The sequence below is a fragment of the Chrysoperla carnea genome, chromosome 1 (assembly GCF_905475395.1).
Source record: "Chrysoperla carnea chromosome 1, inChrCarn1.1, whole genome shotgun sequence".
NCBI classification, from domain to species: domain Eukaryota; kingdom Metazoa; phylum Arthropoda; class Insecta; order Neuroptera; family Chrysopidae; genus Chrysoperla; species Chrysoperla carnea.
In genome coordinates this window covers 23,372,678-23,388,891 of record NC_058337.1, presented here as the reverse complement: position 1 = coordinate 23,388,891, position 16,214 = coordinate 23,372,678, and the positions used below count along the sequence as shown (strand labels likewise).

Here is a 16,214-nt window from a genome sequence, read left to right as displayed (position 1 = left end):
TATTGTAAATATCGCCATAGTGTATTGTAAATAACGGCATAGTATTGTAAATAACGCCATATACCATACCAGCATTACAATAAAAACTATGTATTTTTTACCGTGAAGAACTCAAAAAAATGCAGATCTTTTTCTCGAACTGTTTGAAAGGAAATTCAGGGTTGCTGGCTGCTTGCCAGAACAGTTTTAAAACTTACCTACTTGATATCCACCCACTTCCTTGGGTTTAAAAGTAAAGATTGGTAAAGTCCACCGCGTTATAGCCTTCACCCCCCTTGCTCTCACTTATCCCCTTTCCATAATATTCGAAATAATGCTAGGGATAGTTTTACACAGGTAAAATATATGTACAGTTTTCAATATTTTTTTAATGTAAAATAGTCATAATTTATTGAGTATATTAGAAAAGATGGCCATAATTTTTTTTAAATTTACTATTTTTACAATATTTAATTTATGGTTCAAAATGATGCTCATAGATGGCGCCGTAAAATATTATGGCTCATGTGTTATTCTGATGTATTAGCTATATTATTGTAGAGTTTCATCCAAATCCATTCTGTAGTTTTTGCGTAAAAGCGTAACAAACAAACATTCTTAATTTCACATTTATTATGTACTAGAGGGATACCCACCAGCTTCGCTGGATTAAAAGTAAAGATTGATAAAGATTGCTCTCGCATATCCCCTCTTTCTATAACACTCAAAATAATGGTTAGGATTGTTTTACAAAGGTAAAATATATGTATGGTTTCCTATTTTTTTAAATGTATAATAGTCGTAATTATTCATTGAGTATATCAGAAAAGATGGCCCTGAAATATTTTATATTGACTATTTTTACAGAAATCTGTAATTTATGGTAATGTCAAATGACTACTTTTACAGAAATCTTTAGTTTATGGTAATGTCAAATTAAATTAATTTTTGAATTTTTTTATTAATATGTCTTTATAAATTATATCTAATGTGTTATTTTGAAGTATGAAATATATTGGTGCACAGTTTCATTAAAAACCATTCGCTAGTTTTAGCGTGAAAGCGTAACAAAGAAACAAACAAACAAACATGCTTACTGTCGCATTTATATTATATAGAGATAGAGATATAGACATATAGGGATATAGGGATATTACTGGGATAGTTTAAAAAATTTATCTTGAAGTTTGTAACAGAAACTTTTGTAGGCATTAATCTACCGCTATTATTTTCGCTCGTCGTTATCCGTAAGCACGATAACTCTATAATTAAAAGAGATGATCGTTGTGAAATCAATGTCTGATTTTTATCACAAAAATTTATTAAAACAGAAACAATTTTCGCTTGAAACTTTATATAAGTAAACTGAATATATTTGTAACGTGTTTTAATACAAAATTTTATCTAATAACGTTAAACTGTTGCAACGAAAATTTAATGAGATTCTTAATCTCAGAAGTTTCTTGAAGCTATAACTTATATAAAAATATCAACATCGATAATCATCCAGTCACAAGTTTAAATTCTCTAATTAAATTTTTTAGTTAAAATATTTATTTTTTCATCAAATACACTTAATTTTTATTCAAAACAAAAGTCATGAGAAATTTTCCATTCTAAAAATAATTATTAAAAAGAATAATTATTAAAAACACAAAATTTCTTTATGAAAATTAAGATGAAATAATAATTTTTAAACAGTATTTTTAAATTGAACTCAAGGTTATTTCTACGTTTTTCTTATTTTTATTAAATATACGCATCAGATGGTAGTATGTCAGTTACGCTTTTAAGTAGTGTTTGTATCTGATTATATAGAGAAAAAAGTCAGAAATCTAAGATAAAAACATACCTTTTGTAATGCAAATGTAATTTTCAATATTAAGAAATAAAATTTACAAATTTAAAAGGTATTAAAAATGTTTTTTTTTTTTTGTGAGAAAAATAAAATTCGCATTTATAGGCTTAGGTATTGGCAGATATTTCCAAATTCAATTCAAAACTTTGTTATAACGCGTGTCTACTTGGCTCCATATGGAAAACTTTTTTTGTATAAGGCTTACGAAAAAAGTTATTCTTTATAAAAATCTATACTTTCGAAAATATTAACATTCAGCTATTCACTTTTGACATCGACTGTACAGGGTATCCACAAATTGAAAAAGTTCGATAAGAATGTTAATGGTGGAATAGCTAAAAAGGTAAAAGGTTCTAGGAATCACTCCCGATATTAGTAGGAGTGTATTTAAAGAGTTTTGAAAAGAACAATTACATATATGGAATTCGAAGGTGGATACTTTGAAGCAAAAACGAAATTAAGATAACTGTGGTTACTTACGTCAACAATTGTAATTCTATTTGTAATGTATTGTATGAATTATTTCGTTGCGTATCATTGAATGTATCAAATCAGTGGCAATAATTCGAAATAACCAATATAATAGAAAAATCCGAATAGTAGACAGAGTCAACCTTGAATCCCACTGTATTATGCGGTTTTTTCCTTAATTATCGATTAAATACTATTTAAATAATTATTTAATACCTTATTTTTATAAATATTGACCCGAGTACATATAGCTGAGATAATATTTGTCTGAAAGCTTTTTTTATACGTTGGACCGTTTTTGAGATAGAGGACGCAGAAAATTGAGCGCTGAGCTATACGTACCTTAGTGCTGGATCAATATTTATAAATATATGGTATTAAACAATTATTTAAGTGGTATTTAATCGATAATTAAATGAAAAAACTGTATAATAGACAAGGTCAATCTTGTATCCCAGTCTATTATGCGTTTTGTTCTATAATTATATAATACTTTATATTTATAAATATGGTCCAGCACTCAAGTACGTTAAGCTGAGCGCAACACCTTTCAACACAAAAATTTCACTAGTGTATAATTAAAAGTATTTTTCGAGAAACGTCGTTAATATTCTGACCTATATTTGTCATTTGGTGCGGTAACGGTTTACAACCATATTAAAATAAAACCAATATAAATGTTATTTAATTGATTTTTATGAATGATTATTGTGTGTTAGAATGGCATATTTTATAAGATAAAAAAAGAAAAACATACATAAGTACATGTAAATGAAAAATAATAAACAGGTTTTTGAAAATGCAATCAATTAAAAATGAAATAATTATAAATAAATAACATTCAACTATGAATATTATATTAAACATGTGTATATAATGTTAGGTATTTATGTACAGTTTACATAGTACAAAACTTTCTAAGCTAAATTTGGAAAAACTGTGGGTGTTATTTAACGTATGTCCAGAAGTCTTTACCCGCCCTTTAATGAGGTCTTCGAAAAGTAAGATAGATACAGAAAAGTGTTTCAAGCAAAAGTTGTTTTTATCAAAGTTGGGCATTTCATTTAACATTAACCTTGAACGCCTTGAAAGTAAGTTAAGGTGATTGTAAACCTACAGTATTGTAGAAAAGTTTTGTTTATTGCACGGTACATATATATAAACCAAATGGCAAATACATACTTTGTAGTCAAGTAATGAGTTATTTTTAGCTTTACAATACCACGCAACTACAAAAATATATGATATATGTGTGCAAGTGATGCTTATAAATTTGATAATAAAGATATCTCTCTTCAGTCATCAATACTCTAACTATAGTCGTCTTTGTTAAACAAATAATGAATCTTCGGTGAACTCATAATTAAATTAAAATTTTGTTTTTATATCATCGGCAACCTTATATTTTTATGGTATTATTATAAACTACAAGATTGTTTAAATATTTTAGATTTTTTTTTTAGAATGAATCATTTTTTAAGCCAACTTTGAACGATAAAATAATAATAAACAGCCCGATGACCTAGGAATTATTTGTGATTTATGGAAACTTTGTTAATCAAAAAATGTATTTATAAAGTTTTATTGAAAGCCCTAGTATTATTCAATCCTTGCATATCTCCTTAAAGGTAGGTACACACGATTTTATAAGAAAAAATTTTGTTTAAAACGTTTTTTTGGAAATATGAAGAGATTCCACAGAAACTTAATGTAAAACCAGTGAAAACAAACAATTGAGTTAATTGTTGAAATACCATGTATAGACAGTGTTGATAACTCACCTTACACATACATATATACATGTCACACATATATAACTGATATTCCCATATAATACATACTATACAATTTGCGCTCTCACGGGTAAACGAAAGTTAAAGACCCAATTGACCTTTGAGTAATCGTGATAACAGACGGACAGACAAACGACAGACCTACAGACAATCCAAAATACACCTATTCCAAAATTTTGTTAATAGTATCAATATTTTTAAGCGTTACAAACTTGGGACTAAACTTGGGAGTATACTTTGGTATATTTCATATATATGGTATAAATTTACTAAAGCAATCAAATTTTGGTTTAAAATTATAAATATTCACTCCAATTTCGGGTTTTTGTTTTGCCAAAAAAATTAACTTTGGCATTCACTCCGAAAACCCTACCTGATAACTAAACAAATTAAAGATTCCAAGGCGTTTTCACATATAGATACATTTTAACCATCAATTTCTGCCGAATCTATTCAACTTAACCATTCTAGGTCTCCCTCAGATTGTATAAAATCCTTGAATATCATCTAAAAGAAGTTGATTCTATTTCTTGTCGGAATTATTTAATAAGAATTAATTAATGTTATTTTCATGGAATTTCAATTCTATTGTTAAAAATTGTTCTTGAACTTAGTGTTCAAGGGTATTTACTATAAAAAAAAAACTTTCATATTTGAAATATTTGTATTATGTAAACTGTAACATTACTCTCATCTTTTATTAACAAAAAAACAGCATCCATTTAGTAATTACTAAACAAAAAATTTTTATGAATGGTACTACCCACAAATATTATTTTCGCTTCCCCACATAATAATTTTAAGCAACTCACACCCACTCAGATAATATATAAAACATATAGATAATTATTATGTAGGTATGTTTTTATACGTAATATTATTAATTAAAACACTATTACCAAAAAAATAAATATAATTGCAATGGGTTTTGTTACTCCTTCTGATATTTATAAGTAATTGGTATATATAATTGTAATAAAGTATAGTTTTTCATAGGATTCAGTTGCTTTAAAAAGTATACTTTAAATTCTTGATTTAATAATTACTCTGAGAAAAAGGATATTTTGAGTCAAATGATTTTCTGTTTGGAGTTGGATACGGCGAAGCCCGCATATAGAGGCTTACTCAATCCCCTGACACAGTTGGCAGGTCGATATTGTCAATTCCATAAGGAATTGAGATACGTCAGTTAGTGGCTTGCACAGAATTTTTAGACAGAGTATGCAGAAATTTTTAAAAGCTCCTATATAATCAAAAATACTGCATGTTGGTTTTGGTTCATCGTCATGGAGAGTAAATAATTATGTAGGTATTTGTAACCACAAATATTATATTATTTAATTATAATATATATATATATATATATATTATAATTAAATAATAGCAGTGAAAAGATGGTGGTGTGAGTATACGCATTTTTTCCAAAGGTGCGATACTTAAGGAAAGCTTCTAAGTGTTTTTCAGATTGATCGTTTTTTTTTTGTGGTCGTAGAAAAATTATGAACATCGTTGTAACTGCTGTCGTTCAAATGGTTTTTTGTTGGTAAATAGTAGACAAGGGAAACAAATAACCTGCAAATTAGACTGCTATGTTTGCAACCTGTCAGCCAATAATATGAATCAGATTATTTTGTGTAAAATTTACGATTGACTGACCTGATATAATATCAACAAACAAACCAAAACAATCAACATTTGATTCGACTCAGTATAAAAACAATAAGACGAAAAAGTAATAGTGCCTTATGTTCGTATATCTCTAGTCGTTATACGAATTATAGAGATCAACTGATCATTCAAACTTGTTACTTCAGTAAATGTCGTAATTTGTCGTATTGTAAAAGACACTGTCTTTCTATGCACTCGTATGTGTGGCGTTTTATTGTATTTATACGAATACACACACGTATGGCTATGAGTGCTCACATATAAACATTTAAGCTAGAATAGTTCATGCTTTATGTAGGATTCAGTTCACCCTAATAATTATTAAATTATTATGGGTTTTATTAATATTATTATTGATTCCACAAAAAAATATTTGGTTCAATTGAACTTTTGGAACAATAAAAAAATTTTGCATCAAACGATTATTAATTTAGTTTGATTATTATTCTTATTGATTAAAAAAAGAAAATATTTTGTTCAATTGAAAAAATAATGTGCTCAATTCATTAAAACTTTTTACTTTTGCAACAATAAAAACAAATTTTTTATGCAGCCGTTGGTAGCTTTGACTTTGAAGCGAAAGCATTCGATGTAAATTCGTTTCGATTTTTTAATAAATACTATCATTTCATCGAAAGAATCATGAATATCAATCACTCCTTTCAGTTCTATATTTCATTTCTTCGATAAGAACAGAAAGTTTCCAATGTTTCTTCTTATAATCATGAACATGCATAAAATATATCATTTGAAAATAAATAGAAATATTCGAACCGAACAGAGTTATCATATTCGTTGTGTGCGTAGTCATGGTAGGGATAATAAAATCGATGCCAGCGCTTTAAGTGAAAAATTTTGGAGATAAAGTGGGCTGTTATGACTAATTTGCAATTCTTTACATGTTAATGATATAGAAACTGTCAAATTAAAATGATTGAAAAACACTAATTAATTAAACTTAATGCATTAAAAATTGTGAAAATAAGAAATCAAATTGTACAAATATTATTTTTCAAATGTTAATTATCGTAATTATTTATTTAAATTTGTGAAACAAGAATATTAAATTTTAAATGTAAGTTTTCAATGCAATCCACACAATTATATATGCATCCATTAATTCTATAATTAAAGTAGTGTATCGTTGTCATGGAAACGAAATTCACGCTCGGAGCGAATACATTAAAATAACAAAACTTGATCTGAACAACGTTTTCCATCTTAGCCATAGGGTCGATATATTAAAATCTATGGTTATATAACCTAAATTTCATAAAACAACAGGCATGAGATTTGTACAAACTTTGTAGCGAAATAGCATCAATTTATGCGCGATAGACGTATACATATATATATGTATAATTTTAAAACTAATTGATTGAAATGTAAAAAGTTCCACATTAATTATTGAAGATTTATTCATTGTACATTGACTCAACTACCTAAAATTTAACTTCAATTCCTTGGCGCAATTGGTTTAAAAGAAGCTACATAGTTACTCTGATTCCGACAGGCTTGTGTGAATCATATTCTATAGACTCAACTGCGAATTTATCAACTCCGCGAGAATTGCTGCTGATTACACTATCACATTACTCATACATGTCACACATACATAACTCATATTCGAATATAATACATACTATACAATTTGCGCCCCTACGGATAAACAATGATGTTTGCGAAAAAATGTTTCAAACAAACTTGTTTATTTTTTTTTTAAGGATCATTTTTTACATTTAAATTTGTGTTCTATCACTAACGGTTTACACGATATTTCATCTCATTTACGAACTCGATCTCACTTTTTACGCCCTGAGCACGTTATACAAATTTCAGCTTGATATTGTTTTTCGTTTTTGGTTATCGTGTCCACAGACAGATAGACATACAACTGGAAAAAGACTTTTTAGGTTAATTTTATGAACACCTATACCAAAATTTTGTTCGTAGCATCAATATTTTTAGGTGTTAAAAACTTGTTACTAAACTTAGTATACCTTGATATATATTACATATATACATGGTATAAATATATCTCATCTATTTATCAGATGGGTGAAGATCGACCTTATACCGTCAGTCATTCATAGAACACCTTTCTTAATCGAATAAAAAGTAAAAACCTATTAGTTTTACGTCTGTGGATGACATGTCAATATTTAAAAAAAGAAAAGATGCAAACGGTAAAATGTCTAGAAATTAACCCAGTGTCATATTATAAATCAACTGTTTACATCTTTGAAAGGAAATGTGAAATACATACACCAGCAGAGTACTCAATATACATACCTTTACATTCGGCATGTACCTATACAATATACATACATGTACAATTCAACAGTATTAGCGTTCAACTTTGACCTCGGGATGTTGGCGCGTTTCCATGGCAACGAAATCGATTCAAATTTAAACAGCCGGTAAAGTAGAGAAACGCATATAAGTATATTCTAAATACATGAGAGATGATACAAGGAATACTATATTTGCTTTTTTTTGTACCTACTACCTATACCTATTAATACACGCTGATTTTTAAAAAGTTTCCGCCCGTATATTTCAAAAATTAAGAAACTTAAAAACAAGAAAACATGTATCGATTCATTTTCCATAATTTTTCTACGTTATATACACTTTTTTTTATCCTCCAGAAATTGTGTGAACTTCTCTCAACACGAGAGTAATGGTGTAAGCAGAAAAATATTAACTTCGGAAATTTTCGGACCTGTTTGTGTACTTCGTTACTTTAGTATAAGTCGCACTCAGTAAATTAAAAAAACTTGTGATAGAAATATGATAAAATTAGTTAAAATAATATTTATACCATGCATATATGTAATATGCAAGGTATACTAAGTTTAGTCCCAAGTTTGTAACGCTTAAAAATATTGATGCCACGCACAAAATTTTGCTATAGGTGTTCATAAAATCACCTAATTAGTCCATTTCCGGTTGTCCGTCCGTCCTTCCGTCTGTAGACACGATAACTAAAAAACGAAAAAAGATATCGAGCTGAAATTTTTACAGCGCACTCAGGACATAAAAAGTGAGGTCGAGTTCGTAAATGAGCATCATAGGTCAATTGGGTCTTGGGTCCGTAGGACCCATCTTGTAAACCGTTAGAGATATAACAAAAAATTAAATGTAAAAAATGTTCCTTATCGAAAAATAAACAACTTTTGTTTGAAACATTTTTTCGTAAACATCACTGTTTACTCGTGAGGGCGCTAATTAGGCGGAAATTTTATAGTTGAATATCAGTTATGTATGTGTCACATATATGTATGTGTTATGTGATAAAGAAATCAACACTGACTATGCATGGTATTTCAACAATTAACTCAATTGTTTGTTTTCACTTGTTTTACAATATTTTCAGTCTCAAACACCAATTAATAATAACGTAAACAAACTATTTTTAATAAGCTAATGCATTAAAAAATAAATTTATATAGAATTCTGTACAGATGATGATTTACAAAGTTAAAGAATATTTAAAGCGCAAAATATTTAACGCATGTGCTGAAGGCGATTAAAGAATTAAGAAAATCTGTCATCACGCGATTAAAGATTACCAAACGGTTGATGCCAGAGCTGACAGGTTCAGGTGTATGAAAATACAATATTTTGATTTTGTATACGGTGGCATCTTCATGGTCAAATAAGTACAACAATTTCAAAGGGTTCATTTTATCGTAAAAAAGCGTGTTAGATGTCGATTATTGTAAATGTATTTTTTTAAATAGAACTATGTATTTCTGGTGGACAATTCTTGTTCTTTGAAGAAAAAAACCAAATTTTGTTTAAAATATATTTTAGACGTCAATTTTTTACAGCTCATATCAGGAATTTTCAGGTTAACAATTTCCCACCAAGAATTTTTCAACCATAAAATTCTAAAAATAAATTATTTTACAGATTCTTATTTATTATTAAAAAACAAATAACTTTTTCTTGACAAATATTCCCGCATCTTAAAAAATCCTAAAATCAGGTACCAAAAATTGAGATATGGGAAAAAGTTGCCGTTTTGGACTAGCACCTGCTACAAAAGGATATTTGGCCATGAAGACTTTTTCAAGAAAAAAAATTTTTTTTTTATTTTCAGTCCCTCTAAAAATGAGTTGATACGTTTTTGAAATATAAGGATGGAAACTTTTGGAAAAGCACTCTGTATAAGTAAAATATCGCAACGTCTGCCAATTTTTTAACGTGTTTGCGAAGGTATAGTAACATTTCAAGTATTAACAAAATAAATGTTCGACCATAAGCACTCAAATTTTATATTTACTGTCGAATTACGGTAATTTGATAAATCATAAATTGCATTTATAGGTTATTATTGTTCGTTTACCCTGTATATATGTTGGATTCGTTGCGTACAGAGATGAATTTCGCACCAAGTGTGATTTTAGCCCATTATTTTAAAAAAAATCTGATTTTTATGTGTTCTATTTGTCGGGAAAAAAGGATTTATATCACTTTCAAAATAATCAAAAAATGAGCACAAAACATTCAAAATAAGCAGGCCTATGAAGGTAGCGTAGCCAAGTCATAGTAATAAAACTTACACCATATTTGTTTGCTAATTATTTGCCAAATTTTCTTGCCAAAGAATTGATTTTTTTGCCATAGCCGTTTGCGAAAAGCAATTGTCCTGCTGATTTGAAGTCAGCGTAACCAACGCTATATTTCCGGATCTTTTATACTTACCAAAAAAGCTTCGTGGCATATTTTTTTGCTAATTATTTGCTATTTTTTTGCCAATGCTCAAGTTTTTTGCTGCTACCATTACTTAATCGAAAGGTAAAACATTGTTCGGCACATAATTGCCATACATCTGGGGCTATCTTACGGTTCCTCGGGCCGCAAAATTATCCCGGAGGCGATGGCACTACTGTGACAAAATCTACTATTTCTTACCTTTTTGGCGCATGTAGAAAATCAATTATTTAGCAAAAAAACTAGCAAAAAAATATGCCACATTGTTTTAGTAAAGTGTGAGAGATCCGGAGAGACTTCAGTTTCAAGTCAGCGGGACCATCGTTTTTAAAAAACGGCTATGGCAAAAAAAAAGCAAATAATTAACAAAAAAATATGGTGTAAGTTTTATTACGGCCCTATGATATGGTTACGCTAGCTTCATAGATATAAAATAAGCGGCATATATTATTGAGTTTTCATACAATGATAAAAGATGGAGAACTATATCCGCGGGCAGCGCTAAATTCGATTCTACAAGCAACGAAAATTTTTTTACTTTTAAAACTATTGTAAAAAGTCATTTGCTAGTTTAATTGCCCTTAAGTTTTATTTCATGAACAGAGGTGACTAACATTTACATACGTCGACAGCATATCTACATGTAACAACAATGACGTTCACAGCGCTACCGTCGTAGCAAAATATAAAAGTTGAAAATATTATAATCGACTTTTTATAGATAAAACTTCCAAGCTAGCGTTTTACAAATTGAACGCTTTACCAATAATGATTCAATTTAAAATTGCTGCAAATGTTTTTTAAAAATTAGTTTTTTAAAGTCAATAATAGCTTAAAAAAAGTAAAAATACACACTTTAGTAACTAGCTGAACTTGTAAGTAGAAAATAAGTTCAAGAAAAAAATTAAAGTGATTAAGAAAAAAGAAAAAAATCATATTTTATCGAAAAAAAGAATGGAGTGCTATATTTCAATTATTATAAATATTTTATTGACAGATATTGGTAAAAGTAAAGTCATTATAAAGTATCTTAAAAAGCACTCCACCTTTTTTTACGATAAAATGATTTTTTTCTTAATCATTCTATGTTTTTGTTGAACTTATAGAAATTACTCTCTACTTTTAAAAGTAATTACAAAATCATGTTTATTTTCTGCGTTATAAACTATTAATTATTAATATTATAGAATGTTAGCTGCGCTTCCACCATCAAAATTTTTTTAGTTAATCGATAATCCTAATAGGATGATAATCGGACAACTTTATATTGAATTGACGTCGGTCCTTGATAAGTTACATGAGGTTTATATCTATTTTGCGATTAATTACTGAAATCACTTTTCATTATACGTTATAAAAATTTTGATTTGATTTCGTATTGTTTACTTGACAAAAACATACAAAATTTCGTATTTAGCAGTATGTTTTTATGAATTTGACTATGGCAGACATTACACATTATATTCATCATGTAAGTTTTTCGGTAGGGAACGGTCAAGTATTACATAAGCAAATTTTCGGGACTTTAGATCGTTAAACAGTTTTTTTATCTAGTTAATTCTACAGAAAAGATGAACACTGTGAAGGGAGGGGGTTCAAGAAATTTTAATCACATGAAACCTTTTAACTGCAAAATATTTGGCAACATTTTTGTACATCACAAAATAATTCATAAAGTATATGGTAAACTTTATATACTAAATCCACAGACAAGAAGATACAGAGAACTTAAAATGTTAATGTTTTGTGCTTATTTGACAAACATTATTGAGAGGAACATGTCAGCACCAACCAAATTCGAGAACCATACAATGCTGTATTTCATAATAGGAAATATACAGAATGTTCTATTTACATCTAGACATATGAATATCACGAGTATGACAGAATACATGTGTTAAACAATGCATCTAAGTGAGAGGTATTATATACATGTGTTGAAGCTTTGATATACATTGAGATAGTTGTAAGACGCTTGGATAGTGGGTGTTTCTTAATTGCATAGATGAACTACAACAGATAAGCCACGATACAATTCCACTTTTTCAATTTCATATAACACCTATAATACCTCTTACTCAGATACATTGCTTAACACATGTACTTTGTCATATTCGTGATATTTATATGCCTAGATGTAAATCGAACATTCTGTATAATAAAATATATAAAACGTTTCTACAACAAATCTAATATAATATGAAAATTTATATATTTTAGGTTTTTATATCTACTAAATAACTTCTATTTAAATATTTATTTTTATTGCTTATAATGGACCATTTTATTCTGACATTTTTCTGATGCTGCTACTTCCTAACACTTTTTATTTAATTTATTATTTATTTTAACTTTTCTGTGATGTGTATGAACTTTGGCAAAAACTTTTTTTTCAATCATTCATTTTATTTCAATTAGGTCAGACGGCTGGACGGTAACAAATAAATTATTTTCGTTTGCAAGAAAAAATAATCATTCGAATTATTTCTTCACTTTAGTCCTTACGCAATCAAAGTAGATAATTAATTCATAATAGAATGATAAATTGTAAAAAAAATCTGGATTTTACATATCTTACGATTAATTTGGAAAAATTACACCTATGTATTTCTTGAGGCATTTTTTTTTTTTGAATTTGGTTATTGGATGGATATTTTTCTTTGTGCTAACTATGTTTCTATAAAACAAATTATGGGTCACATTTTTCTATATCAATATTTTAAAAAGTCAGGAACAATACAATTTCTTAAAAAGTACTATGCACACAATTCAATTAAAACACCTCAAAACGAGTGTGGTCAACCCAAATTGCAGCAAAAAAAAAAACATTTTGGTAAATGTAAATATTAAATGTTTTATATTAACATACTCAAATCGTATTTACAAAAAGAGTCTAATGTAAAAAAAGAAGAGTCTAAGAGTCTAAGAGTCTAAGTCGTACAAACTCTTAACACGTACTACGTAAACGCTTTCACTTAATAACTTTTCAGCAAAAAACAGAAAAAAAAAGTAAATGGACCAAAACTAGGAAGACCACTCTATTGGAATTTTATAACATAAGCTTTTACATTTTTTACCCTCTCCCGAAAACATCTTTAAAAACTAAAAATTACCACATTAACCTTATTTCTTTTGGACATGCTTCAATTCTGTGTAAATAGAGGTAAAAATTGAAATACTTACTAATTTGAGATAAAAGTATCCAGTTTGGTGCCAAATACATTTGGTCAATAGTCAATACTTTTGCATTTTCCATTTTTGAATAAAAATTTATAAGCCATATCAACTGAAGTTGCAATCAACAGCAATTAAAAGTTTTCTCTATTTGATGCAATTAAAAGAAAATATGTAAAAAGATTTTTTTGTAAATTACTAATTACACTATAATATTTGATATATTATACATTAATTACTCATTAATTAATAATAACGTTAGAATTTGACATGTAGAAAGTGTGAAAGTGATTAGAATTGTAAATTATTCGTTTTGTTAAAAAAAATGTATTAACACCTTCGCTTAAAACAAAAAGAGTCAGTCAATTGGAAATTCGAAAATTAAGCATGAAAGTTTCAGTATTTAAGAACGTAAAATGATTTACAAAAACGTCAAAAACTAATTCATTTATTTATAATTTTCAATTGGAAATTTAAATAAGAGACGACATTCAATTAATAAAATAATTGAGGGAAAGTGGCCAGTTGTATTTAGAGGGAAATCTGTTCATGTTCCCACAGTTTATTTTTATTCTTATTTCAAATATAATCCTATTTTATAATGCAAATAATTCAATATTTTTATCTCGAATTAGGTTAAGCTAAATCAGTAATACAGTAGTTTATTTTTACATTTTAATATTGAAAATTTTGTATTTAAAAATCGATACAAACCGTCAAACCTGCTGCGTTTAATAAAATGTTTTTTTTTAGTTCTGTTATATCTAGTCGGATATCGTTTTTCAGAGAAATTGTAAAAAGAAATGCGTGAATAAATAGATAACGAACCCAAATAATTTAGTTTTTTCTAAACTTTGATAAACATAAATATACAAATTTATGTGTTCGCTTTAAAGTATTTTATTGAAAAAATTCAGCCCTGAATTACTATACGCAATTTCTGGTTCAAAATCTCCTAAGATATGGGGACTTAACGTTCAAATCGCTGCTATTGGATACTTGTAAATGTGTAAATACATAAACCCTTGATTTTCTTTAAAGAGATGTTCAATGGCCACTTTCAATCCTGAAAAACAATATGAAAAACCAAAAATTTTAATATTGCCAAAGATCTTTAATACCCCCCCCCCCCCTAACATAGCTCCATAGTGTTTTTGCCTATTATTTTATCGTAAGCCCTTCTATTTCAATAAACAATTGCTGGCAAATATACAGGGTGGGTCATTTATAATGGCAAATAGCTCGTTTTGTAGTACAAAAATTGCAGAGTTTGATGGGGGCATCATGTTTTGACATCAGATTAGGCCTAGTTCTTTAATAGATTTTAACTTTAATTTAAATAGTTATTTTTTAATTTCCACTGTCTAGTTTTGGAGAAATCTATGAAAAAATATCATCCAGCTACCGTTTTCCCAGAAGAAATATGTAAAAAAATCAAGCCTTTTGTCCAGAATTGCCCTGGCTTTTGTACATCCTTAAGGAAAATTGTTAAAATATGCACTTATATCATCATTTAGACAAAGTGAAGAGAATCGTATAAAAAACTTGAGGTTGAATAGCTGTTTGTACTCGTGCGTCGATTTGTACTGCATTATATCAATAGACACTTCCAGTAAATTTTTCGATGTACCAAAAACACGTCGAATCGATTGTAGGGACCAATAAAAGATTTACATTTAAAAGTGTTTTGCAATAAATATACTCGCTTTAAAAAAATGTGACATTGAAACACTTCAACATCGTGCGCCATGAATCATGACGTCATCTGCTATGACAATGTATAGTATACCAAAGAGTTTATATATACAACTAGAGAACGCCACGGCTCAAAACTTGCAACATGATGAATGACAGAGAAGACAGCCAGAAAATTCCCCTGTGTCCTTGTCTAATCTATGTCATTGGCTACATATTGTTTACATTATTGCTATTAAGTAAATAGTTAAAAAACGATTTATGGAATATTATTTAATACATTAAAAGTTATTCAAAAAGTAGAAACGCCAAAACGTGAACTTAATTTACATAACAAACACAAAACAGTTTAATTTTTAATAATATTTAATTTTAATAAAGTTTTATTCAGTTTAATTATTATTTAAATTTAAGTGCACTTTCATCTACCAATATTTATGAAAAAACAAATTGTGCACTTAGTATTATTGTGTACTTAGTATATTGTGTACCTATACTTAATATAAACTGTGACCACATATTGGAAAATATGCAAATCTGCATATTAAGCACTTTTCATTTTTCAGAAAAAATAATACAAAACTGTATATAACCTCTTTGTCAAAAAACAAAAATAATAGCAGACACAAAATCTCTATGCATCATATGATTGTGACATATGACTATGACAGGGACACAGGGAAACTCACTGGCAGTTTTCTCTCTTATTCATCATATCGCATCCACTTAGAGGTTAAAAGATGTTTATATTCTATTATTTTATATTGAAGACAATTCAATTTAAGAAAGATCAGGAATAACAACTTAAACGTTTCAATACTGAACCCTAAAAAACACCGTATTTCCAACTAATA

At 28.3% G+C, this 16,214-nt stretch overlaps 1 protein-coding gene across 3 annotated transcripts in view; it reads right to left on the bottom strand.

The window, feature by feature from the left end:
• The window catches only part of LOC123300788, a 191,692-nt gene that overhangs the window by 99,743 nt on the left and 75,735 nt on the right, over positions 1–16,214 (bottom strand). The window lies entirely within an intron of this gene.